This window comes from Hypanus sabinus, chromosome 8 (genome assembly GCF_030144855.1).
Source record: "Hypanus sabinus isolate sHypSab1 chromosome 8, sHypSab1.hap1, whole genome shotgun sequence".
Taxonomy (NCBI): Eukaryota; Metazoa; Chordata; class Chondrichthyes; order Myliobatiformes; family Dasyatidae; genus Hypanus; species Hypanus sabinus.
In genome coordinates, this window is record NC_082713.1 from 105694010 (window position 1) to 105720597 (window position 26588).

The 26588-nt window shown below is 41.2% G+C and overlaps 1 long non-coding RNA gene across 2 annotated transcripts in view; it reads left to right on the forward strand.

The window, feature by feature from the left end:
* LOC132398309 (uncharacterized) overlaps positions 1 to 19197 on the forward strand; it is a 226671-nt gene extending 207474 nt beyond the window's left edge. For both annotated transcript variants that reach the window (XR_009513613.1, XR_009513612.1), the window contains exons 2-3: positions 12135 to 12342; positions 12694 to 19197. This is a non-coding gene — a long non-coding RNA (uncharacterized LOC132398309). The remainder of the gene's footprint in view (positions 1 to 12134; positions 12343 to 12693) is intronic.
* The last annotated feature ends 7391 nt before the right edge of the window (positions 19198 to 26588 follow it).

The window sequence follows — 26588 nt, forward strand, 5'->3', positions numbered from 1 at the left end:
TGTGTGTGTGTGTGTGTGTGTGAGTGTGTCCCCTCAGGCTCCTGTACCTCCTGGTAGTATTGAGAAGAGAGCATGTTGTGTGTGTGTGTGTGTGTGTGTGTCCCCTCAGGCTCCTGTACCTCCTGGTAATAATGAGAAGAGAGCATGTTGTGTGTGTGTGTGTGTGTGTGTGTGTGTGTGTGTGAGTGTGTCCCCTCAGGCTCCTGTACCTCCTGGTAGTATTGAGAAGAGAGCATGTTGTGTGTGTGTGTGTGTGTGTGTGTGTGTGTGTGTGTGTGTGTGTGTGTGTGTGTGTCCCCTCAGGCTCCTGTACCTCCTGGTAGTAATGAGAAGAGAGCATGTTGTGTGTGTGTGTGTCCTCAGGCTCCTGTACCTCCTGGTAGTAATGAGAAGAGAGCATGTTGTTTGTGTGTGTGTGTGTGTGTCCCCTCAGGCTCCTGTACCTCCTGGTAGTAATGAGACGAGAGCATGTTGTGTGTGTGTGTGTGTGTCCCCTCAGGCTCCTGTACCTCCTGGTAGTAATGAGAAGAGAGCATATTGTGTGTGTGTGTGTGTGTGTGTGTGTGTGTGTGTGTGTGTGTCCCCTCAGGCTCCTGTACCTCCTGGTAGTAATGAGAAGAGAGCATGTTGTGTGTGTGTGCGTGTGTGTGTGTGTGTGTCCTCAGGCTCCTGTACCTCCTGGTAGTAATGAGAAGAGAGCATGTTGTTTGTGTGTGTGTGTGTGTGTCCCCTCAGGCTCCTGTACCTCCTGGTAGTAATGAGACGAGAGCATGTTGTGTGTGTGTGTGTGTGTCCCCTCAGGCTCCTGTACCTCCTGGTAGTAATGAGAAGAGAGCATATTGTGTGTGTGTGTGTGTGTGTGTGTGTGTGTGTGTGTGTGTGTGTGTGTGTGTGTGTGTGTGTCCTCAGGCTCCTGTGCCTCCTGGTAGTAATGAGAAGAGAGCATGTTGTGTGTGTGTGTGTGTGTCCCCTCAGGCTCCTGTACCTCCTGGTAGTAATCAGAAGAGAGCATGTTGTGTGTGTGTGTGTGTGTGTGTGTCCCCTCAGGCTCCTGTACCTCCTGGTAGTAATGAGAAGAGAGCATGCTGTGGGTGGTTACAGTCCTGCAGGTGACACCTTCGTCAAGCAGCGGCTATTGAGGATGTCCTCGATGCTGGAAGGATTTGTGTCCATCACGGAGCTGGCAGAGTCTATCCGATCCTGTACATTTGCGACGCTGTCATTTCAATGACAGTAATAAATTACTGTCTATTTCAAGAATCTAGTTTCTGTTTCCTTTCAACATTGTTTATTAAATATATATGCGATTGCATCCTCTTTACAACAATTAAATAAGGAACTTTAGCTTCTAAGTCACTGGCTCCAAAAGTCCCTGTTCTCCGCTTCTGTCCCCTCTCTCCCCCGCTTCATAATTTAGTTTTATTTGTCACGTGTACATTGAAAAATACAGTGAAATGTGATATATGTGTCAAATAAAGTCAGTGAGGATTGTGTTGGGGGCAGTCCGCAAGAATCCCCACACATCTGAAGTGAACATAGTACGTCTGCAACTTACTAATTCTAACCGTATGTCTTTGGGACGTGGTAGGAGGCCACAAGAGACCCACAAAGTCACAGGGAGAAGGTATGGAAGTATGGGGGAAATCGAACCCCGAGCGGTGTTTGCTGGCACTGCCAAGTGATGTGCCAACTGCTGTGCCAGAGCGCCACCACAATGCTTCCTGAAGTCCCTTCGATTCAGCCATCATTCATTCTAGTCTCTGTATACTAGAGGTTATCCAAAACTCTGTTGCCCTAACATCTCCTTTACTGGCTCACTGTATCTGTGAAACATTGTTAATCTAAACGGTACATCGCTGAGCATTACAGTTGTACTGTCATCATCCGCATCCTGCCTGATTCTCGTTTTGTATATTCCTCTTCACTCTCCATGATAATGGCATTCTGTGCTCTCCCTTCGAAACACCAGACTTCTCCTGAGAACGTTTACAGCTTCGGAAACGGATTGTTGTCCTTTCGCTTTTTTCACCTTCGTCTCATGAAGGCATTTCTAATCGAACCAATGGCTGAATGACTATCTGGACTATTTCAGATTCCAGATAAAAGACCACCCATTTGGCTATGTGTAGGTCAGACCAGGTAGGGGACCAGCTTTCAATCTTTGATTAAGCTGGTCTGTGGAAAGTCAATCGACGTTTGTGTAAGCCGAATGCCAGGAAAGTGAACATTACGGCTGCATAAGCAGTTTTAAATGTCTGAGGTGACTGAGTTTGTTTACTCTGCTCTATTGACCATTCTGACCGTGAAGGTGGGAATTTCCGAGAGCCAGAGAGACAGTGGCTAGAAAGAAAGGCAGAAGACCCAGACATGTAAACTGCTAGTTAATTACAAGTTCAGCAAGGGCGAAGCGGTAACAATAAATGCACAAGGTTCTGTAGATGCTGGACATCCAGAGTGACACACACAAGATGCTGGAGGAACTCAGCGGGTCAGGAAATGAATGAACAGACATGTTCTGGGCCGGGAGCCTTCTTCAGGCCTCATCTATAGAAGGGAATAAACAGGTGACATTTTGGGCCAAGACTCATCAACTTTGATAGAGAGTCTTAACCAGAAACATCGACTTATGGTTTTAGCCCAAGACCTTGACTGTAGAAAAGACAGACCCAAAAACGTCCATTGTGTATTCCTTTCCATAGATGCTGCGTGACCTGCTGAGTTCCTCCAGCATTTTGTGTGTGTTGGGTTGCAAAGCAGTGATTCATTTAGATATCATATCTGGTGATCTGTGCCAGCCACTTCTCATGCAGACTGTGCCCTTTAAAACTCCTGAGAACTTAGTACAATATTGATGCATTACTTGAGTTTCACTTCCTGGGCCAGAAGTGAACATGGAGAGGACAAAATGATGGAAACAAAATTAGAAAATGCCATAAGCATTCATCAAATCAGGCAGCGCCTGTAGGAAAAGAAACAGAGTTAGCATTTCAGGACTAAGGCCCTCTGTTAGAACTGTAGGACTTTCGCCAGATCAAGCAAAGGGTCTGAACCGTGAGGCGTTGACTCTGTTTCCATTTCCACAGATGCTGCTTAATCTGCTGTGTTTCCAGCCATTTTGGTTTCAGATTTCCTGCACAACGTAGAAGAGTGCAGCATAGTACAGGCCCTTCAGCCCACAATGTTGTGCCAACCCTTTAACCTCCTGCAAGATCAATCTAAGCCTTGCCTCCCCCATAACCATCCATTTTCCTTTCATCTGTGTGCTTATCTAAGAGTCTCTAAAATGTCCCTAATGTATCTGCCTCTACCACCACCCCTGCACTGTGTTCTTTGCACTTACTGCTCTGTGTAAAATATCTACCTCTGCTATATTTTTCTCTGATCACCTTAAAATTATGCCCTTTCATATTAGCCCAGAATCATCAATCTCCCAATCTGATCCACCTTTCTCCATCGAATTACCCCATAGAGTCAATGAAGGAAAAATCTTGTGAATCAAACTTTACTGACTTTAAGGTAAGTAAAATCTGGTTCAACAGAGTTTAAATTATGCTCAGAGGCTACTTTATTAGCTACCGGTGTACCTAATAAAGTGGCCACTGGGCGTACTATATACTTGTGGCTTCTGCCGCTGTGGCCCATCCACTTAAAGGTTCAACCTGTTGTGCATTTAGAGATGGTCTTCTGCACACCACTGTTGTAACGTGGTTATTTGAATTACTGTCACTTTCCTGACAGCTAGAACCAGTCCGGCCATTCTCCACTGACGTCTCCTATTAACAAGGCATTTTCACCCACAGAACTGCCTCTCACTGGATGTTTTGTTTTTGTTCTTTGCACCATTCTCTGTAAACTCCAGAGACTGTTGCACATGGAAATTCCAAAATCAGCAGTTTCTGAGATACTCAAACCCCTCTGTCTGGTACCAGCAATCATTCCACAATCAAAGTCACTTAGACCACATTTCCTCCCCATTCTGATGTTTGGTCCGAACAACACATTTCTTGACTATGCACTGAGTTGCGGCCACATGATTAGCAGGTCTACCTAATAAGGTGGCCACTGAGTGTATTGGTTAGACTTGGCAGAAGCCTCTGCTCTCCCAGTTTGACCTTGTTCACCCTCACTTCCATTGCATTCTCTTCCGCCCAGTCACTGCCCACCCCCCTCTTCATCTCATCTCCAAACGCGTTTGGGAAGATCGGCTCCTTTCATGATTCTTTGTAAATAAGCGTGGAATTCAGAATGAATCAGTAAAACAAGATCATACAGTGAAAAAGTAAGTATTTTTAAATTACAGGGAAATGTTGGGAGTGCAATAAATGAACAAATATTGCAACAGTACAAGGCCAAGAATTGCAGACAGCATTATAAAGCAGTCTGACATTCAGATTATTAAAAGCAAATACCAAGACTTATGGAACAGTCAATAAGTAATGAATTAGTCATTGGCAGTGTTTGATGTTATCCAATTAAATCATATGCAATGAGAAAGAACTGTGAAGAAGGTGAGTGATCTGATCGGCCTGAATAAAAAGAGAAGATGCTGGTAATTATCAGCGTGTTGGGCAAACTTGAGTCAGAAGCCATCCTACTGGCTCTGGGATGAAGAACTAAAATGACTAGCAACCAGGAGCCATGGGACAGACTTGCTGACTGAGTTGTTCACTAAAGCCAGTAGTCGAGATTCAAGAATCGAGTTGATTTATCACAAGTACATTGAAACGTACATTCATCCCACGAGTGTTGTTGGTGCCAAAGTAGCAGGCCCACAGTGATCAGCAGAACAACACAGAACACAACAGCAAGAACAAACCCTGCCCGCCTGTCCAGCCAGCCCACAGTCCTGGCCAATACTCTCAGCATAGGTGCAACCAGATTGAGTGCTTCTGTACATCGAGTTGGCTGATTAATATTTGCATTAATGAGCAGGTGTACCTAATAAAGTGGTCACCGATTGTAAGTACCAAAGAATCATCATTATTGGCTCCCAGTCTTTTACAAGCTCATGGAAGAAACACTGAGAGTAGCAAGGGCACAGAATGTACTTTGAGTGAGATGCATTCGCAAGAGTGGTTTAGTAGTACTATCATTGACTGAGAGGTGATGTCCTCCTTCAAAGAATAGGTTTCCCCTCCACTACCGTCGATGTCCTCTCACGCATCTCCTCCATTTCCTGGACATCCACTCTCATCCCATCTTCTGACCATCATTACAGGATGGAGTTACCCTTGCCTTTGCCTACAACTGCACGAGCCTCCACATCCAGCACATCGTAATCCGGAACTTGCACCATCTTCAAAGGGATCTTACCACGAAATACTTCTCCCACCATCTCCCCACTTTGCATTTTCTGGGGGGGATACATAGTTCTCTACATGAACCCCCCCCTCCACTCCTCCCTCCCCACTGTTATCTTGCATGGCACTTATCTTCACTCACACCCCCCTGCAAGAGGAACATGTGATAAACCTGCCTCTACACCCTCTCTCACCAACATTCAGTGCCTCATACAGTCCTTCCAAGTGAGGTGACATTTCACCTGCAAATTTGTCAGCGTCATCTATTGTATCCGGTGTCCTGGTGCAGCATTATCTACATCAGGGCGACCTCATACAGATTGGGGGATCACTTTATTGAGCACTTTTGCTCTGTCTCCCACAAAAGGCCAGATTTTCCAGTGGCCACCCATTTTAATTCTACTTCCCATTCCAGTCTGACATGTCGGTCCATGATATTCTCATGATGAGGTCACACGTAGGTTAGGAGAGCAACACCCTGTATTTATCGGGTAACCTCCAACCTGATGGCATGAATTTCAATTTCTCTAACTTCTAGTAACTTCATCACATCCCTCTTTTCCATTCCCTATTGTGGCTCCCTTCGTACCCTTTCTCCACTGCTGCCTGTCACCTCTTTATTCCTCTCTATAGTTGCTGATCACACACAAGTTCCTCCAGCACCTTGTGTGTGTTGCTCAAAATCTCCAGCACCTGCAGAATCTGCTGTGACCTTATTTGGGCTGTTTGTGTGATGGGGCTGCCACAATGGGCCTAAAGCAGGTGATCTGGGAGCATGTGGGTGAAAACCTCCTTGTGACCTCTTCCTCGCCCATCTATTTGTTGCAGATGTGTGGCTGGGAGTGACCACCATGCAGCCCTGGTGGGCAGTAAGTCTGGACTTCACTCTGAGCACACCATGTGAAGACGTGACATATTCAGAAGGGAACTCCGATCCGTCGGCAGCAGATTGCCCATCACGATCTGCAATCTTAAGGTCCAGCGTATTCCTTGTTAAGGAGACACCATGCTCCAAGGGCTGTGGTAAAGAGCGCACCTCAAGTAATCATTGTATGTAAAATGAGGTGATGGTGAAAATCAGAACTGCCAATGTCCCAAATACCAGAAACAGTAATTAAGAACAAGAAATGCTGGTAACAAGCAGCAATTCAGGCACTATTTGTGGAAAGGGAAACAGGGTTAACATTTTGGAAATGTTAACTCTGTCCCTCTTTCCACAGATGCTACCTGACCAGCTGAATGTTTCCAGCATCTTCTGCTTTTATTTCAGATTTTATCACCGCAGGTTTTCCAGTGTTTGGGCCTCTGTGAAACCCACAGCCAACAAATCAGACCAAAACTCTGCTGTCAACTATGACTGGAGATGAAGTATTAAGCAGCTGACTGGAGAAGGAGGCTCCAGGGATATTCACCTAATCGAAGATGCCAGAACCCACCCACAAGTGACAAAGACACTTCGAACTACATTCAGCAGCCACTCTATTAGGTACACTTGCTCGTTAATGCAAAGATCTAATCAGCTAATCACGTGGCAGCGACTCAATGCATAAAAGCATGCTGACATGGTCAAGAGGTTCATTCATTGTTCAGACCAAACAGCAGAATGGGGAAGAAAGGTAATCTAAGTGACTTTGACCGTGGAATGACTGTTACTGCAGGACGGGGTGGTTTGAGTATCTTAGAAACCGCTGATCTCTTGTGATTTTCATGCACAACAGAGTTTGCAGAGAATAGTGCGAGAAACAAAAAGAATCGGCAGTTCTGTTGTTGAATGCACATTGTTATTGAGAGAGTTCAGAGGAGAATGGCAACTCTGGTTCAAGCACATGTTACTACAGTGGTGAGTTTAAGAGCACCTCTGAAAGCACAACACATCAAATTTTGAAGTGAATGGGCCACAACAGCCGAAGACAGTTAACATACAATCAGTGGATTTTATTCCCCAAATCCTACATTCGATGCAATGAGGAAAAAAGAACTTGCATTGACATGGCACTGCTTCAAGCTCCTGGATGCCCAAGATAATTTTCAGTGAACAAGGCACTTAGAAAGTGAAATAACTATTGTAGGACACGTGGTCTTGAATAGAGAAAGCTCCCACAGCATTTCTTCCCGATGTTGATTGAGAAATTTTTGCCAGGACACCAAGGGTTTCAGCAATACTCTTTATTCATGAGTGGTAGTGGCTTTTATTTGTTAGCCAGAGGGTGGTAAATCTGTGGAATTCATTGCCATGGATGGCTGTGGAGACCCAGTCATTATGTACTGTCTTTATTCAGCAGAGGTAAGTAGGTTCCTGATTAGTCGGGACGTCAAAGGTTACAAAGAGAAGGCATGGGAATTGGGTTGAGAGGGAAAATAAATCAGCCATGATGGAATGATGGAGTAGACTCAATGAGCCGAATGGCCTAATTCTGCTCCTGTGTCTTAAGGCCTGAAACATCTTCTCAGGCCGTCCCTCAGGATCAAGCATGGCTTAGTTCCAGAGACACAAGAGATTCTGCAGATGCTGGAAATCCCACAAAACGCAGGAGGAACCCACAGTCCAGGCTGCTCCTATGGAGGGAAATGGACAGTCTATGCTTTAGGTCAAAACCCTTCTTGACTTGACTTTTGTGCTCTCAGATGAGGCAGACCATTCCACAGATAGGGCAGGAGGTAGCAAGTGGATTAGCAAGCTCCTTAAGCCAGAACATCCGGGTGCTCCTGCTATCCACACAGCCTCAGGGTTATCCATACCCTTCTGAGTGCTGTTCCTCCATTTTGAGAGCTTGTGGGCTAGGGTTTGAAATAACCTTCAAAACTTTTCCTGTGCAGTCTCTTCCTGTGACAGATCTTGGAATGGATTTTTATCCTCAGGCACCAGGTGTCAAACATGCAAGTGGTCTTTTTCAACAGATGCTGCCCAACCTGCTGAGTTCATTCAGCTTGTTTGTATGTGTTGATCGGCAGTATACTTTGTGTTTATTATGCAAGTGGTGCGCTTTCCCCAGAGGTGGTGAAATTTTTGAACATGTTTGAACATCTTTTAAAAATTTCTCTTGAATGACATGGTAATTTTGAGCAAAGATGATCATTGACTAATGAAATGGTTACAATAATTATGGATATTTTAAATGGAAAAGGATGAGTTCTGTTGTTTATTTACATGTTCAAAGGTTCAAAGGCCCAATTTAATGTCAGAGAAATGTATACAATATACATCCTGAAATGCTTTTTCTTCACAAACATCCACGAAAACAGAGGAGTGTCCCAAAGAATGAACAACAGTTAAACATAAGAACCCCAAAGTCCCTTCCCCCAGCTCCCCTCCCTCCCATGCGTAAGCGGCAGCGAGCATCAATACCCCCTCCCCCCACCGGCATCGGCACCCACCAACGAATGCTCAAGTGTGAACAAAGCAACAGCAAAGATACAGACTTGCAGTTACCACAAAGACTTTGTGTTTCACCCGGTATTCGACATACCACAGGCTCTCTCTCTCTCCCTGATAAGGGAGAAAGATGTGTCTCCATTTTCCCAGTGAACAGGGAGGCATAACAAACAACTTGTTGGTTTACGATGTTAAAAGTCCATTCCATTGCTTTCCTCGAGCCTGAAGATGGTAAAGATCCTGGGTCTTCAGGCCCACTGCAGTAGGTTTTCTGACTCTCTCGATGACACACGGGTCTCCGGCCATGATACTGACCCTCGATCCGCCTGTCTCCAGAGACCCGAGATCTTAGGCTTCTGAATTTGAGTCGGACTCTCAGGAACCCTTGGCGTGCTGATCAACGGCCAGTCCTGAAACCCCAAGAACGGGTCCCATTCCCACAAGGAACCGTAGTCAGCGTGTAACTCCAGATCAGGGTCTTCAAAAGAACCCTGAAAGGGAAAAAATAAGGATATTAAAAATGGAAATAGAGCTGTTTTCGAAGATGCAAGCAAAGGAGTCATCATTTAGCGCCATCTTAACTTTGCTCCACCACCCTGTCCTGTATTCTTTGTTTTGCTATTAACAAGACATAGGAGCAGAATTAGGCCATTTGGCCCATCGAGTCTGCTCCCCATTCCATCATGGTTGACTTATTATTCCTCTCAACTCCATTCTCCTTTCTCCCCCATAACCACTGACTCCCTGACTATTCAAGAACCTATCACCTTCCTCCTTATATACTGTTTACTTAATGACTGGGCCTGCACAGCCATATGTTGCAATGAATTCCACAGATTCTCCACTCTCTGGCAAAAGAAATATTGCATCATCTCTGTTCCTAATTAATGAAAGTATAACAGAGACCGATTGAAAGAAATGAAGGATTTTAGAAAATCTGTTCAAAAATTACACATTAATCATTAAAAAAGACAATTGAAAAATAACATAATTGCTAAATAGTATTGTTATTGTACCTGTTTACTGTCCGAATACCGATGTGAACTCCAACTATGAAATGATTTGAAAACATATCATCTAACATCGCGTGCTCTTTTTTAAAAAAAAGTTCAAAATATATTTATTATCGAAGTATGTATACATTATGCAACCTTGAGATTTAGCTCTTTACGGGCAGCCACAAAACAAAGACATCCGAAAGAACTCACAAAGAAAGAAGATGTGATTTCCATGTAGTCTTTTGTAATAACCTTAGCTTTCTATGATTCTTTGAAACAAGAAGACTGTCAAACACCCAATGCATAGAGTGAAAAACAACAAATTGTGCAAACAATTTAAGTAAACAAATAGCATTTAGAGCGAAACTAAGTCCTCAGACATGAAGCCCAGAACTTTCACTAAATAATATAAATACCAAATTGTTTACTTTTAAAACAAAAACAAAGGGGCAATTATCTTGGATCCAAGTTTTGCATCTGTGGTGGACTTATACCTCTTGCCTCCAAATTTGGAAAGACTTCCTCAATGATAATTTTGTGAGTGACAATTCCCCTCTTCCAATCCCTGTTGTAATTTTATTGAGATACAGCTCAGAATAGGCCCTTCTGGTCCTTCGAGTATGCCACCCAGCGATCCCCTGATTTAATTCTAGCCTAAACACAGGACGACTTACCAATGACAATCAGGCCCTTGGACTGTGGGAGGAAACCAGAGCACCCGGAGGAATCCCACGCGGCCACGGAGAGAATGTACAAACTCTTTACAGGCAGTGGTGGGAATTGAACCCCAGTCATCTGTACTGTAAAGCGTTGTGCTGACCACTGCACTACTGCGCCATCCATAATTAGGATCTCTAACCTCCAGCAATTGTGATGTCATCAACAAATCAACTTAAATAAAACCAAGATAGCTCAATTTTTTAAAAAAGTACATTGACCTACATAAAATATTTAATTTCCAAATATGACTAAGTGAAGGCTGCAATATCATAAACAATTTAACAGATTAAAACTAATGACATCCATTATACTTTAAGGTATGGGGGAAATAAAATATGCATAAAATTATGCTTTTAGAGCTAAGCAGTAAATGTGACTTAGTATGCTACTAAAATTTCAATCATAACTTATTTGATTTTCGCAATATTTAACAGTGAGTCAGATTCTTAAGATTGCTGAGGTCAAATGATCCTTACTTTCCTTGGAGAGGAATGGCGAAGTGCAGACTCTGGAGGAGGAACTTTCCATTAAACTCCGAACGAGTCTCTATGTGTTTATGAAGATATGCAGAAACGTGCTGACAATAATGAATCCCTAGAGGAGATCACCCCATCCTGACGACTCTCTGACATAATTTTTGCCAACCAAGTACTAGTTCAAGAACCCTATATTATTTTTTTTTATAAATTTTTTAAATTGAATTTTCAAATAGTTACAGAAGGAAAAAAAATTATCAACCCTTCCCCCCTCCCCCAACATATCCCTGTAGAAAGAGAAAAGAAAGAAAGAAAGAAAGCCTGGATATCGGAAGATCCCTACATGCTCCATGGAGTTCATCATAGCTTTAGTATATATATTTATTTATTTCCCCAAATAACCAATAATTTTATCTTCAGAGCACCTATATATTTAATCCTATCTTTTGTAAATAAGGGCGCCAAATTTTCAGAAATATTTCGTATTTATCTCTTAAATTATAAGTAATTTTTTCCAAGTGGAATGCAGCTAAAAGCTATATCTATTTTCATTTTCTTAATGTATGTTAAAACTCTTTTTCTTTTCACCGGTCCATTAAGCCCATTAACATTAAAACTTTTAAAATTCAGTAAATTAATCATTATTTTTAACAGGGTTACTCCAGTCCATAGTAATACCTAACTTTTCAACTTCCATAGTACCTTGGGGAACCTTTTAAAAATTCTCCGTGTTGCTATGTGTCTGCGCCCCCCTCCCCCCCCCCCCCCCGATTGTCCAGACAAAGAAAGAAGGATTAAAGAAAAAAATAACAAAATACCCCCCTACTAAGGTTGTGAATAAAAAAAACACAACATTACCCCCCTCCATTGTACGGGTCATGGCAATCGCCATGATTACACACGTGAATCCCGTAGCAATCGATCCGAAGTTCCCCAGCTCCCCCGTAACATAAAAAAGTATAAGAGAAGAAAAAATAATATCACTACTCTTGATTAATATTTCTCAAATTCTTACCTTTCTCCCCCTGTATCATATAATTAAAATATATTTAAATATTATTCTGTCCTTAAACATCCTTCAACTCCATTCACTGTCCCTGTCTTCATCTTTAATCCGCATCACGTGCTCTTGCAATTATCTAGCTGGCGCCAAACCAGCACGTTTCCTAGAAAAACATGTCTCTGCTCTCGGGTTGTTAAAAAAAAATCACTCGCTGCTACATTTAGCGGCAAAGATAATCATTATGTATCTTTTTATTATGGGCAGGGTTTACAGAATCGAGGAGTGGCAGAGCTGCCATGTGCCATAGGTTTGCCACCCCTGCAGCATCACAGCGGATGCAAAACCAGCACCACAGTCGTTGCACTGATCTGCAATATTGTACCCAGCTTTGTTTGGGAATTACACCAAAGTGCTCAAAGACTTACAAACAGTGGTATCTTTAAGAAGTATATTGGTTTCATCACTCTGTAAGGTAAGAGGGTGTGAATCTGATAGTGCGGTTTAGGGTTGGTCAACAGAAGGTGCCCATCTGAGATGTGTAGACCTTAGACCCCAGTCATCAGACCAGCAGGTCCACAAGTGGTCCATAAACCAGTCCTCATGAGGGGATCAGAGGTGGAGAGGGTCAGGAACTTTAAATTTCTTGGTGTTACCATGTCAGGAACTTTAAATTTCTTGGTGTTACCATATCAGATGATCAGATGATCTGATCAGATTATATCCTGGGTCCAGCATATAAATGCCATCACAAAGAAGGCATGACAATCCCTCTACTGTCCTAGAAGTTTGTGCAGTCATCTAAAACTTTAACAAACTTCTACAGGTACACAGTGGTGAGTATCCTGACTGGTTGCCTAGAGTGGAAAAAATGACGTTCAGTAACAGAAAAGTCTACAAACAGTGATGGACACAACCCAGTCCAGGCATTGAGCACGTCTGCAAGGAGAGCTGCCACAAGAAAGCAGCAAAGACCCCCACCACCCAGGACATGATCTGCCATCAGGAAGAAGGTACAGGAGCCCCAGGACACACAACACCAACACTTATTAACCTTCAACCATCAGGCTTCCGAACCAGTGTGGATAACTTCACACACCTTAACTCTGAATGGATTCCACAACCTTTGGACTCACTTTCAAGCACTGCACAACTCATGTTCTCAGTATTTGTTTGTTTGTTTATTTATCTATTTATTATTTATGCAGTTTGTCTTCTTTTGCACATTAGTTGCCAGTCTTTGTGTGTAATTTTCCATTGATTCTGATGTAGTTCGCCATTGCACTGTGAATGCCTGCAAGAAAATAAATCTCAAGGTGCAGTAGTATATGGTGACATACGCATACTCTGATCATAAATTTACTTTGAACTTTGAACAGGTAAGTTCTAATGATGAAGGGTCTCAGCCCACAATGTCGCTGTTTATTCCTCTCCTGACTTTCTGAGTTCCTCCAGCATTTTGTATGGGCTGCTCAAGATTTCTAACATCTCTTGGGTGTTTAAGTTCTTATTTGTCACATCTGTATGTTATATAAAGTGAACCAAACCTAAAAGTTAATGTTTTATTTTTAGTTAATACTTGAGCTATCATTCATCCAATTGACTGTAAGGGGTTTCACAGCTGGTGATGCTTGATCTGAAGGAATTTATTCTTGTTTGAGATATTTTTCATGACATACTCCTGAGGATGTTATATGCTCTTTGTGTTATTTGACCTTCTATCAGGGAGTGAACTTCCAAGTCCACCAGAGGGGTTGAGAAATCAGCAATGGAGATGAAATTTGCAGGAATGTGGGATGTTTCTCTGCAGCTGCATGTAGGGCGTACATCAGATGTGGGAAGTTATCATTCTTTCAGTTGTCTGCAAAGAATGAAATTGATGGAAAATGCAGATGTGAATTTCCTGGTTTGTTGAGAATAAAGCCATGTTTCTCTTGGGCTTGCCATGGGATATCTAAAGCATGAATAACATACCATTCCTTGTCTGGAAACAAGAAAAAAATCATCTCTTAACAAATGATTTCAAATCATTCATTCTATGTAAAAATGGCTTGTAGCTACAACCAGATCAGCTCCAGTTATCGCTTCCTTTGTGTCTGAATTTATCGATGTTACTTTAACATTTTAGCCTAAGTAAATTCTCATTTAATGTATTCAAGTGTGTTCAATACTATGTACATTGCAGATTGATCTGGGGAAGTGGTTATCGTGCTTGGTTTGTTTATAAACATGTACAGATGGAAAGATATGAATCCAATAGATCATGGCAGAACTTGACAGACTCATGGAGTGTCTCTGTAAATGTTTACAGGATTTTAAAACTACAGGCAACTCACATCGATCTCATTAACTGGCCCCAACTTCAATGCTTGTCAATGATAAGCTCATTTTATACAATGTAAGTATGTTATCAAACCTGTAATGAAAGATTAAGATGATATTTGCTTAAAGTACAACAAGTACACAGTATAAATGTTCACAATGAATCTTGCCCCATGAAGACAGAATTCAATACTTCTGGAAGAGTCAGATAAAGTTTATCAAGGTATGAGGATGATGCACATGGATAGAAAGACTGAATAAAGTTTGAAATTAAAATTGCTTTTATTTTTATTTGGAATTAACTTTTTAAACAGTTACATTTTTTGAACAATTTTCAACTTCTGGAAAAATTTCTGAACATCATGTGGAGAGCGACAAGACCTTAATGCTGCACAGAACATCAGGAGGGCAACTGGGAGGGTTTTTATTGCCTGCTACCTGCATCCTGGTCTCTGCTGACTAACTGTTCTGCCCAGTGGCATGGCTGCAGCACCGAGGTGGACGGGGAGCTGCCTGGCTACAAAAGGTGCATGTCACTGCAGACATCACACAGGAAACGAAAGTGGGGCAGCAGTGCTCTCAATTAGCAATGATGACGTTATCATATGACTATAAGACACAAGAGCAAACTTAGGCCACCATTCTCCACCATTCCATCATAGCTGATTTCTTTTCCCTCACAACCCCATTCTCCTGCCTTCCATATCCTTTGATGCCCTTACTAATCATTTTAATTTCCATTTTAAATAGACCCAATGACTTGGCCTCCACAGTCATCTGTGGCAATGAATTCCACAGATTCACCATCCTCAGGCCAAAGAAATTCCTCCTCATCTTTGTTCTAAATGGATGTCCCTCTATTTTGAGGCTGTGCCCTCTGGTCCTAGACTCGCCCACTATAGGAAAGATCCTCTCTATGTCCAACAACAACACACACAAAATGCTGGTGGAACACAGCAGGCCAGTCAGCGTCTATAGGGAGAAGCGCTGTCGACGTTTCGGGCCGAGACCCTTCGTCAGTAGTCTTGATGCTGCCTGGCCTGCTGTGTTCCACCAGCATTTTGTGTGTGTTGTTGTTTGAATTTCCAGCATCTGCAGATTTCCTCGTGTTTGCTCTCTATGTCCACTCTTTCTAGGTTTCAATGAAATCTCCCCTCATTCTTCTAAACTCCAGCAAGTACAGGCCTAGAGCCATCAAACGCTCCTCAAACATTAACCCTTTTCTTCCAGATATTATTCTTGTGAACCTCATCTGGACCAATTTAGCTCTTCTTAGATAAGATGCTCTAAACTGCTCACAATGCTCGGTAATGTCTGACCAATGCCTTATAAAGCCTCAGCTTTACATCTTTGTTTTTATATTCTAGTCCACTCAAATTGAATGCTAAGATTACATTTGACTTCCTCACCACTAACTCAACCTGCAAGTTAACCTTTAAGAAATGCTGCACAAGGACTCCCAAGTCATTTACACCTCCTATTTTTGAATTTGTTCCCTGTTGAGAAAATAGTCTACATCTTTATTCCTCCTACCGTCGTGCATGACCATACACTCTCTACACATATTCCATCTGTCACTTCTTTGCCCATTCCATTCTCCCATTCTTTCCAAGTCCCTCTGCAGACTCCCTGCTTCATCAACATTATCTGCCCTTCCACCAATCTTGGTTTCATCTGCAAACTTGGTCACAAAGCCATCAATTTTATCAACCAAATCATTAGCAAGTAACATGAAGTGTAGTGGACCCAGCACCAACTCCTGTGGTACATCACTAGTCACTGTTACCCAACCAGAACAAGCCCCCTTTATTCCCACTCTTTGCCTTCTGCTCGTCTATTGTGCTGGTATCTTTCCTGTAATACCATGGGTTGTTTATCTTTTTTGGCAGCCTCATCTGTGGCACCATGTCAAAGGCCTGAAACTCTGAGTGAACAAGATCCACCGGCCATCCCTTTTCTATCCTGCCCATTACTTCCTCAAAGAATTCCAACAGTCAGGGAAGCCTTAAGGAAACCATGCTGACTTTGGCCTACTTTATCATGTGCCTCCACAATCATAATCATATCATAAGCCTCGTCCTTACTAACATATTGCTTACCACTGGAGTCAGTTGAACTGGCCTCCAAGATATCAGTTGTGAATGTTGCAGATAGATAGACCACTCTTGGAGTATTGTCTGCAATTCTGGTCACCAACTTACAGGAAGGATATGACCAAAATAGAGAAGGTGCTGAAAGGATTCATTAGGATTGGGCTGGGACTGGGTGGAGGGAGAGGGTGGATATGCTGGAGCAATGAAGACTGAGGGATGAACTTATAGAAATTAATCAAATCATGATGGATATAGATGAGAGAGGTAGTCATAGTCTTTTTCCCACATTAAGGGAAACTAAAATAGGAGGACATAGGTGAGATGGGAAAGACATAAAGGGGATCTAGGAAGCTTGCTTTTCATACAGGGAGTGGTGGCTGTCTGAAATGAGCTGGCAGAGGAAGAGATAGTATATTAAGTCAGTAAATGTTGTGTATTTAATATTTCAGTAATATTTGAGTAACATGTGTAAATATTACGTTAATTTAACATTCTTTGGTTAAATAACTAATTATGGTTATATGTAGAAATATGTAAATAACATACATTATAACACTACCACGTGATATGTGCCGACCTCGCTTAAGGTAAATTAAAGTTAGAGTTGCATTCTGGGCTCCCTTGTTTTTCTTGCAATTAGTTTTATGTTTTGGAGTTACAGGGTCTAACAGTAAAAACTAAATGATGTTTAGAAAAATCAAATTCAGGGAAGATATCCTTCAAGGAAAGCTTCAGACTCCCTGCTGGATTTAAGGACTGAACAGCGAAAGGAATAACAATTCTTTGCAACATAATGAAAGAAGGAACACTGGTCAGTTTTGAAATGCTCAAAGAGAAACACTTGTTAGAAAAACAAGATTTTTATCGGTATTTACAGATGTGACAGTATGTTAATAGGACGGTTAAAAATGTAAGCTAGGCAAATATATGCTTGATAGAGCTATTTAGAAAAGCATATAATTCAGATAATGGTAGTAGAATCATTTCAAGCGTGTATAAGGGTTTGTCAAATCTTGAAACACATTCGACTTCATACATTAAAACATAGAAGAAGGAAGAGGGATAATTGTATCTGAGAAAATGGACAATAATAGGGAGGTATCAATGGAAGTGTACCAGTTCACAGAAATGGAGGGAGTTTGGAAAAACTTGATAAGATATTTTATTACACACTCTCAGAAATCCCGTCATGATAGTAACATCCCTGTTTGCTGGAGAAGTTGTGGAAATCAAAATGCAAACCATTATCATATTTTCTGGGAATGCCCCGTTATCAAAAACTATTGGAGGAGGATACACAATGCCCTACACAACATCTTTAAATGTGATATACCCTTGGAAGACCATATATTTTGGATATATACTTCAAGAATGGTTGAAAAGAGATAAATATTTAATGAATATGCTGTTGGTGGCTGGTAAAAAGGCCCTTACCAGGAAATGGTTATCACAGGAGAGCCCAACCTTAAATACGTGGATGGAAATTACAACGGACATTTATCAAATGGAGAAGATAACAGCAGCTGTTAATCATAAGCTGAAACAGTTTGATTCATACTGGGTAAAATGGTTTAACTACATAATGCCTCATAGGCCTGATTTTATTCTCACAAGTCAATGAATATGTTGTAAAAAGAACGATCACTCCCTACTTGTATAAAGTTTTCTTATTTCGATTATTCTTTCTCTCCTGTCCTTTCTATGAGTGTATACCTCAGATAATTATTATGTGGAGATTTGTGACAAATATAATTATGTGATATATATGTACAGTATCTGAAATACATTTTATGGAAATGTTTATATGATGATAAAAAAAATAAATTACAAAAAAAAGAAAGCTTCAGACTTCCAATTAAAGCTATTATAATGTAATTGGTTGAATAAGCCAGCAGATGGCGCCAAAACACCGGTCAGGCAATGCAGAACAGGCAATCAATTAGAAAGAAAATAGGGACACAAGAGATTCTGCAGAAGCTGGAAATCTCGAGCACTATAGAGAGGAATAAAGAGTTGATGTTTTGGAACAAACCGTCTAGATCCAAAATAGTTACTGCTTATTTCCCTCCATAGATTGCTGTCTGACTTGCTGAGTTCTTCTAGCATGTGTGTTGCTGAGAAAGAAACTAGAAAATCTGTCTCTTTTGAAGATAGGGTGACCAGACATCTTCGATTAGTGAGGCAAATAACCCAACCTAGTCCTGTGTTGAGTGAGTGTAGTACTGCATTTATCCCACATCCTGGGTCTGCACGGTAGTGAAGGGCAGTGTAATGGGTGACAGATGACACATACTGTTCATAATAGAAACTGTTCTTCATAATTCACAGGCATCGTCTCTGAGTTCTGTTCACTTTAAGGGACAGTTTCTGACATAATGACTGATTTTGGTTTGTTCGTGATGGAAGTTAAGGGCTGTGGCATTTGCTATGCACATTAAATGACTCTCGCATGTTTTATTCACTAAAACCTATGGCAGGGTAGTGGTTTGTGTGACTGATCAGGGTTCAATTCCCACACTGTCAGTTTATTCTCCCCATGACTGAGAGGTTTTCCTCTGTGCTCTACAGCTTCCTCCCACATTCCGAAGACGTACAGTCAGGGTTAATAAGTTGTGGGCATGCTGTGTTGCTGATTTGATTTGATGTAAAGGATGCATCTCACTGTATGTTTCAATGTATGTGTGACAAATAAAGGAAATCTTTAAAACCTTTAAATCTTTACAGTCTTTATAGGCTTTGTAGCACTGTTCCCTCTAAGCTGTGCGGAGGTACAGCCATGCAATAACTGAAATGCTTCCACACACATAGCCTTTTTTACGGTACAGTTGGAATTTTCTTTTATATAATATTAATATAATTTTGAAATTATGCTCATATAATTTTGAAATCTATACTTTAATATACAGTAATTGTGAAATACCCTGTGATTAATGATGTGTTAATAAATTTAATGCATAAGTTTTCTAAATAATAAATCTATAACAAATTTTACTTTGAAACATTTTAGAGCTTCAATGTACTTGCATTGTCACTGTTTCAAGTTACAACCCTGTTACAAATTGTAACAATAAACACAGAATGGAAGTTGGTTGCTCATTCTTAATAAACCACCGGGCTACTGAATGCCGATGCCATAATATGCATATTACAAATACAAACATTATAAAGTGCAGCGCAGTTTTAAAGGCTGTATAAAAGCTTTCTGCTCTGAGCAATGGTTGGTCTGTGCAGTTGTAAAATAAATTAGAGAGAAAGTTGCTCAACTAATCAATAAAAGAAGAAAATGTGGGAAGCACCCAGCAGGTCACACAACATCCATGAAAAGAGAAAGAGACAATGTTTCTGGCTGAAGACAAGAAAAGTGAAAAAGTAAGCTAGCTTTAAGTTGCAGATGGGGTGGATCTGTTGGGAATATTTCAGTGGAATAGATTAAGCTTCAATATCCCTGAACAATAAAATGTGGAATTCCTGCATACTGTTCATACAGATCAGATCACTGCACAGTGCACTGAGGTAGAACAAGGTAAATCAATAATAATACAGAATAAATTGTAACAGCTACAGAGAAAAGTGCAGTGCAGGTAAACAATTAGGTACAAGATCATAATGAGGTAGATCGTGAGGTACTTGGGAACTATTTAATAGAGTTATAACAACGGGTTTTAAGTCCTTGAAGCAGTCCTTTTTTAGGCAATGTAGCACGGAGGCTATGGAAGGGCTTCGAGCCATGCTGCCCCAGCAACCCTGGCAAACCCAATTAACCCTAAGCTAATCACGGGACAATTTACAATGACCAATTAACCTACCCAGTATGTCGTTGGACTGTGGGAGGAAACTGGAGGACTCAGAGAAAACCCACACACTCCACAGGGAGGACGTACAGAGGGGCACCAGAACTGAACTCTGAACTCCGGACCACTCCAAGCTGTAATAGCATTGCGCTAATTGCCACGCCCTTTCATAGCCGTCCTTGAGCTTGGTGGAGCTGGAGACGGTAGAAGGGAGAATGCCTGAGGTGGGTGGGGTCTTTGATTATTACCAAGGCTGCGAAACGTACCGACACACTCCACAGAGGGGAAGCTGGTTTCCATGATGTGCTGAGCTTTAGCCATATCTCTCTGCAGGGAATCAAGGTATTCTGCAGATGCTGGATCACAGCCCTGATGAAGGGTCTCAGCTGTTTCTTCCCCTCCATAGACGCTGACTGACCTGCCGAGTTCTTCCAGCACTTCGTGTTTCTCTGCAGAGATTCAACAAGTTGAGCAGTATCTGTGGGGGGGGGGGGGAGTCGCTAAAACCCAGCGTCACCACTGAGAGTCGGAGAGTGGGAGATGGCCAGTTAAAGAGGAAAGGGAGATTAATAGAGTGAGGAACTGTGGAAAATGACAGTGAATAAGAGTCAGGTAGGGGAGGGGTGGGTGAATTTGGGAGGCAGAGACAGGTGGACAGAGGTAGTCAAAGAGAGAGAAATTGTGTTTAGTGAAAATGACTACTTATTTAGGATTCCATTATTTCTGTCAGTTACCTCAAATAAGTAAATGACGCCACTCAAAACTGTAACTCCGTTTTGTTTTTTGATTCCACAATTTTTTTCCTTAAATTCACCTGCAGCATTTGGGCATCATGAACATACATCACTAAGGTCCCTCACTGTCTGGGACATGCCCTCTCCTCAATTGTAACATTGGAAGAGGAGGTACAGGAGCATACCACCGGACAACAAAGATTTTGCTTCCTGAATACTTTTGGGTGGATCTTATGGATCACCATGCTGCTCACCATGAAAATGCCTATATTTGTCATTTCATTTCATACTCAGCCATTCAGAAACACCTTTTCCTCTCCATCATCAGATCCCTAAACTGTCATTAACCCATCATTATTCTTTCATTGATGCTTTATTTCTGCAATTCATTGCAATTTTATGTCTTCGTGCTGTACTGCCAGTGAACAAAAATAAATTTCACATGATCTAAGTCAGTAATAATAAATCACTAAAGATTAGCGTTATTTAATCCTGATTTTCAAGTGGCAGTTTCTTGCAGCAGCTGCCTTCTCCTTCTGATTGCAAAAGGTTACAGGTTAGGAGTATAATATCTAGTAATAGGTCCACATTTCCATTTTTGTACACACAATTTCCATTAAGTGCTCTGTCTATGATTTGAAAGCTGGTACATTGTCAGTGATTAAGCTCATTATATTCATCTCTTCACTCAGCAATGCAGCGTGTGTGTTCCATATAACAGAATTTTTGGACAACATAAAATGGCTGATTTTTATTTTGTTTTTAATGGAATGCTTTCAATTATTTAATTCAATTCTCCATCTGGTATGGAGGGGCCACTGCACAGACTTAAAAAAGCCTGCAGAAAGTTTCAAATTCATCCAGCTGCGTCATAGGCACCAGCCTCCCCAGCCTCATTAAAGTGGCATCCACCCCCATCCCCCAGGACGTACCCACTTCTCATTGCTAACATCAGAGAGGAGGTACAGGAGCCTCAAGATACACACTCAACATTTCAGAAACTGTTTCTTCCCCTCTGCCTTCAGATTTCTGAATGGACAATGAACCTCATTTTTTTTCTCTCTTTTTGAACTGCTTATTTAATTATGTGTGTATATATTTCTTGCTGTAATTTATAGTTTTTTTAAAAAAAATAAGTATTGCATTGCACTGCTGTCACGAGACAACAAATTTCAAGACATCTGCTCATGATATTAAACCTGACTCTGATTTTGACTCGATTTAGCTGGAGTGCTGCCAAGTCGTCAGAGGCAAGGAAAACCCCAGAGTCTTTAAAGCTGACTTTCTGACATCTACGTGCACTCAGCTTCATATTGATGATATCAAATCCAAGGATCACATAACCCATTCCATCCCCCAGTTTGTCCTTTTCCTCAGTGAGTTAGCAGTGTTGAAAGGCACATGAACAGTTAGGGAAGTGGTAACTGGTTTATTATTGTAAGGTACAGAATCAGGATCAGCTCCAGGTCATTGTTTTAACATAGAAACATAGCAACACAGAAAACCTACAGCACAATACAGGCCCTTCGGCCCACAAAGTTGTGCCGAACATGTCCCTACCTCAGAACTTCCTAGGCTTACCTATAGGCCTCTATTTTACTAAGCTCCATGTACCTATCCAAAAGTCTTTTAGAAGACCCTATCGTATCCACCTCCACCACTGTTGCCAGCAGCCCATTCCACGCACTCACCACTCTCTGAGTAAAAAACTTACTGCTGACATCTCCTCTGTACCTACTCCCCAGCACCTTAAACCTGTGTCCTCTTGTGGCAACCATTTCAGCCCTGGGAAAAAGCCTCTGACTATCCACACAATCAATGCCTCTCATCATCTTATACACCTCTATCAGGTCACCTCTCATCCTCCGTCGCTAATAGGAGAAAATGCCGAGTTCACTCAACCTGTTCTCATAAGGCATGCTCCCCAATCCAGGCAATATCCTTGTAAATCTCCTCTGCACCCTTTCTATGATTTCCACATCCTTCCTGTAGTGAGACAACCAGAACTGAGCACAGTACTCCAAGTAGGGTCTGACCAGGGTCCTATATAGCTGCAACATTACCTCTCGGCTCCTAAATTCAATTCCATGATTGATGAAGGCCAATGCACCGTACGCCTTCTTAACCACAGAGTCAACCTGCACAGCAACTTTGAGTGTCCTATGGACTCAGACCCCAAGATCCCTCTGATCTTCCACACTACCAAGAGTCTTACCATTAATACTGTATTCTGCCATCATATTCGACCTATCAAAATGAACTATTTCACACTTATCTGGGTTGAACTCCAACTGCCACTTCTCAGCCCAGTTTTGCTTCCTATCAATGTCCTGCTGTAACCTCTGACAGCTCTCCACACTATCCACAACACCTCCAATCTTTGTGTCATCAGCAAACTTACTAACCCATCCCTCCACTTCCTCATTCAAGTCATTTAAAAAATCACGAAGAGTAGGGGTCCCAAAATATCCCTGAGGCACACCACTAGTTATCAACCTCCATGCAGAATACGACCCGTCTACAACCAGTCTTTGCCTTCTGTGGACAAGCCAATTCTGGATCGACAAAGCAATGTCTCCTTGGATCCCATGCTTCCTTACTTTCTCAATAAACCTTGCATGGTACCTTGCTGAAATCCATATACACTACATCTACTGTTCTTCCTTCATCAATGTGCTTAGTCACATCCTCAATGAATTCAATGAGGCTTGTAAAGCACAACCTGCCCTTGATAAAACCATGCTGACTATCCCTAAACAGACTGTCTCTCTCCAAATGTTCATAAATCCTGCCTCTCAGGATCTTCTCCATCAACTTACAAACCACCGAGGTAAGACTCATGGTCTAAAAGGGGGGATGGGGCCTACCTTCTCTTAGAAATTATTAATTTGCAGCACAGTTGAGAGCTGTGATATGTTGGTGCAACCCATCATATGACGCTCAATGGAAAAACATTGAGGAGCAGGTACTTCCCATCCCCATACAAGCAATTTTGTCTGATAACAACCTGCAAAGGTACATAAATACTATTGATAACCCATGGGTGAAATTGACTCTTAAAATATGGAAAACTACTATAAAAGAATATAATCTAGAGGGAGATAGTGCAATTCTTAAACGGTGTGCATATGACTCGGATTTTACACCAAATAAATTGGATGCTGAATTTAAGGACTGGACAGCTAAAGGAATAACAGTTCTTTGCAACATAATGAAAAAAGGAACACTGGTCAGTTTTGAAATGCTTAAAGAGAAACACTTACTAGAAAAACAAGATTTTTATCGGTATTTACAGATGCGACAATATGTTAATAAGACTCTTAAAAATGTAACCAAGGCAAATACATGCTTGATAGAGCTCTTTAGAAAAGCATATAATTCAGATAATGGTAGTAGAATCATTTCAAGCAAGTATAAGGAGTTGTTAAATCTCAAAACACATTCGACTTCATACATTAAAACAAAATGGGAGAAGGAAGGAGGGATAATTATATTCGAGGAAGAATGGACAACAATGGAGATATCAATAGAAGTGTACCAATTCACAGAAATGGAGGGAGTTTGGATGGAAAAACTTGATAAGATATTTTATTACACCCTCTCAGAAATCCCATTATGATAGTAACCTCCCTGTTTGCTGGAGAAATTGTGGAAATCAAAATGCAAATCATTATCATATTTTTTGGGACTTCCCTGTTATCAAAAACTATTGGAGGGGGATACACAATGCCCTACAAGACATCTTTAAATGTGAAATACCCTTAGAGAGTAAGACCATATATTTTGGATATATACCTCAAGAATGGTTGAAAAGAGATACATATTTAATGAATATACTGTTGGTGGCTGGTAAAAAGATTCTTACTACAAAATAGTTATCACAGGAGAGCCCAACTTTAAATACATAGATGGAAATTACAATGGACATTTACAAAATGGAGAAGATAACAGCATCTGTTAATCATAAGCTGGAACAATTTGATTCATACTGGGAAAAATGGTTTAACTACATAATGCCTCATAGGCCTGTTTTTATCCTCACAAATCAATGAATATGTTGTAAAAAAAAGATCACTTCCTATTTGTACATAGTTCTTTCCTTTTGCTTGTTTTTTTTTCCATTTTTTTCTTTAAGTGTATACCCCAGATAAATACTTTGTGGAAATTTGTGATATATATGATTATATGATATATATGTACAATGTCTGAAATACATCTTATAGAAATGTTTGTTTGATGAATTTCAATAAAAAAATAAATTACAAAAAAAAAAAGACTCATGGTCTATAATTTCCTGGTCCATCTCTACTCCCTTTCTTGAATAGAGGAACAACATCTACAACCCTCCAATCCTCGGGAACCTTTCCCGTTCCCATTGATGATGCAAAGATCATCGTCAGAGGCTCAGCAATCTCCTCCCTCCCCTCCCATAGTAGCTTGTGTTTTGTCTCAGCAGTAGATTGCAAGACATAAAAGGGACTATAAATAAACAAACAAATTGGTAAAAAAAAATAGTGCAGAGGAGGAATAGTGAGGAAGTGTTCACAGGTTCATGGACCAGCCAGAAATCTGATGACGGAGGGGGAGAAACCGTTCCTAAAATGTTGGTTGTGGTCTTTAGGTTCCTGTACCACGTCTCTGATGGCAGCAATGAGAAGAAGGTATGTCCCAGCTGGTGAAGGTCTGTAATGATGGATGCTGCCTTCTTGAGGCACTGGCAGAATCAAAGTCAGAATCAGGTTTGATATCACTGGCAGAATCACAATCAGAATCAGGTTTAATATCACTGGCAGAATCACAGTCAGAATCAGGTTTAATATCACTGGCAGAATCACAATCAGAATCAGTTTTAATATCACTGGCAGAATCACAATCAGAATCAGTTTTAATATCACTGGCAGAATCACAACCAGAATCAGGTTTAATATCACTGGCAGAATCACAATCAGAATCAGGTTTAATATCACTGGCAGAATCACAGTCAGAATCAGGTTTAATATCACTGGCAGAATCACAGTCAGAATCAGGTTTAATATCACTGGCAGAATCACAATCAGAATCAGGTTTAATATCACTGGCAGAATCACAGTCAGAATCAGGTTTAATATCACTGGCAGAATCACAATCAGAATCAGGTTTAATATCACTGGCAGAATCACAGTCAGAATCAGGTTTAATATCACTGGCAGAATCACAGTCAGAATCAGGTTTAATATCACTGGCAGAATCACAATCAGAATCAGGTTTAATATCACTGGCAGAATCGCAGTCAGAATCAGGTTTAATATCACTGGCAGAATCGCAGTCAGAATCAGGTTTAATATCACTGGCAGAATCACAATCAGAATCAGGTTTAATATCACTGGCAGAATCACAATCAGAATCAGGTTTAATATCACTGGCAGAATCACAGTCAGAATCAGGTTTAATATCACTGGCAGAATCACAATCAGAATCAGGTTTAATATCACTGGCAGAATCACAATCAGAATCAGGTTTAATATCACTGGCAGAATCACAATCAGAATCAGGTTTAATATCACTGGCAGAATCACAGTCAGAATCAGGTTTAATATCACTGGCAGAATCGCAGTCAGAATCAGGTTTAATATCACTGGCAGAATCACAATCAGAATCAGGTTTAATATCACTGGCAGAATCACAATCAGAATCAGGTTTAATATCACTGGCAGAATCACAGTCAGAATCAGGTTTAATATCACTGGCAGAATCACAGTCAGAATCAGGTTTAATATCACTGGCATATGTTAACCTTATGGC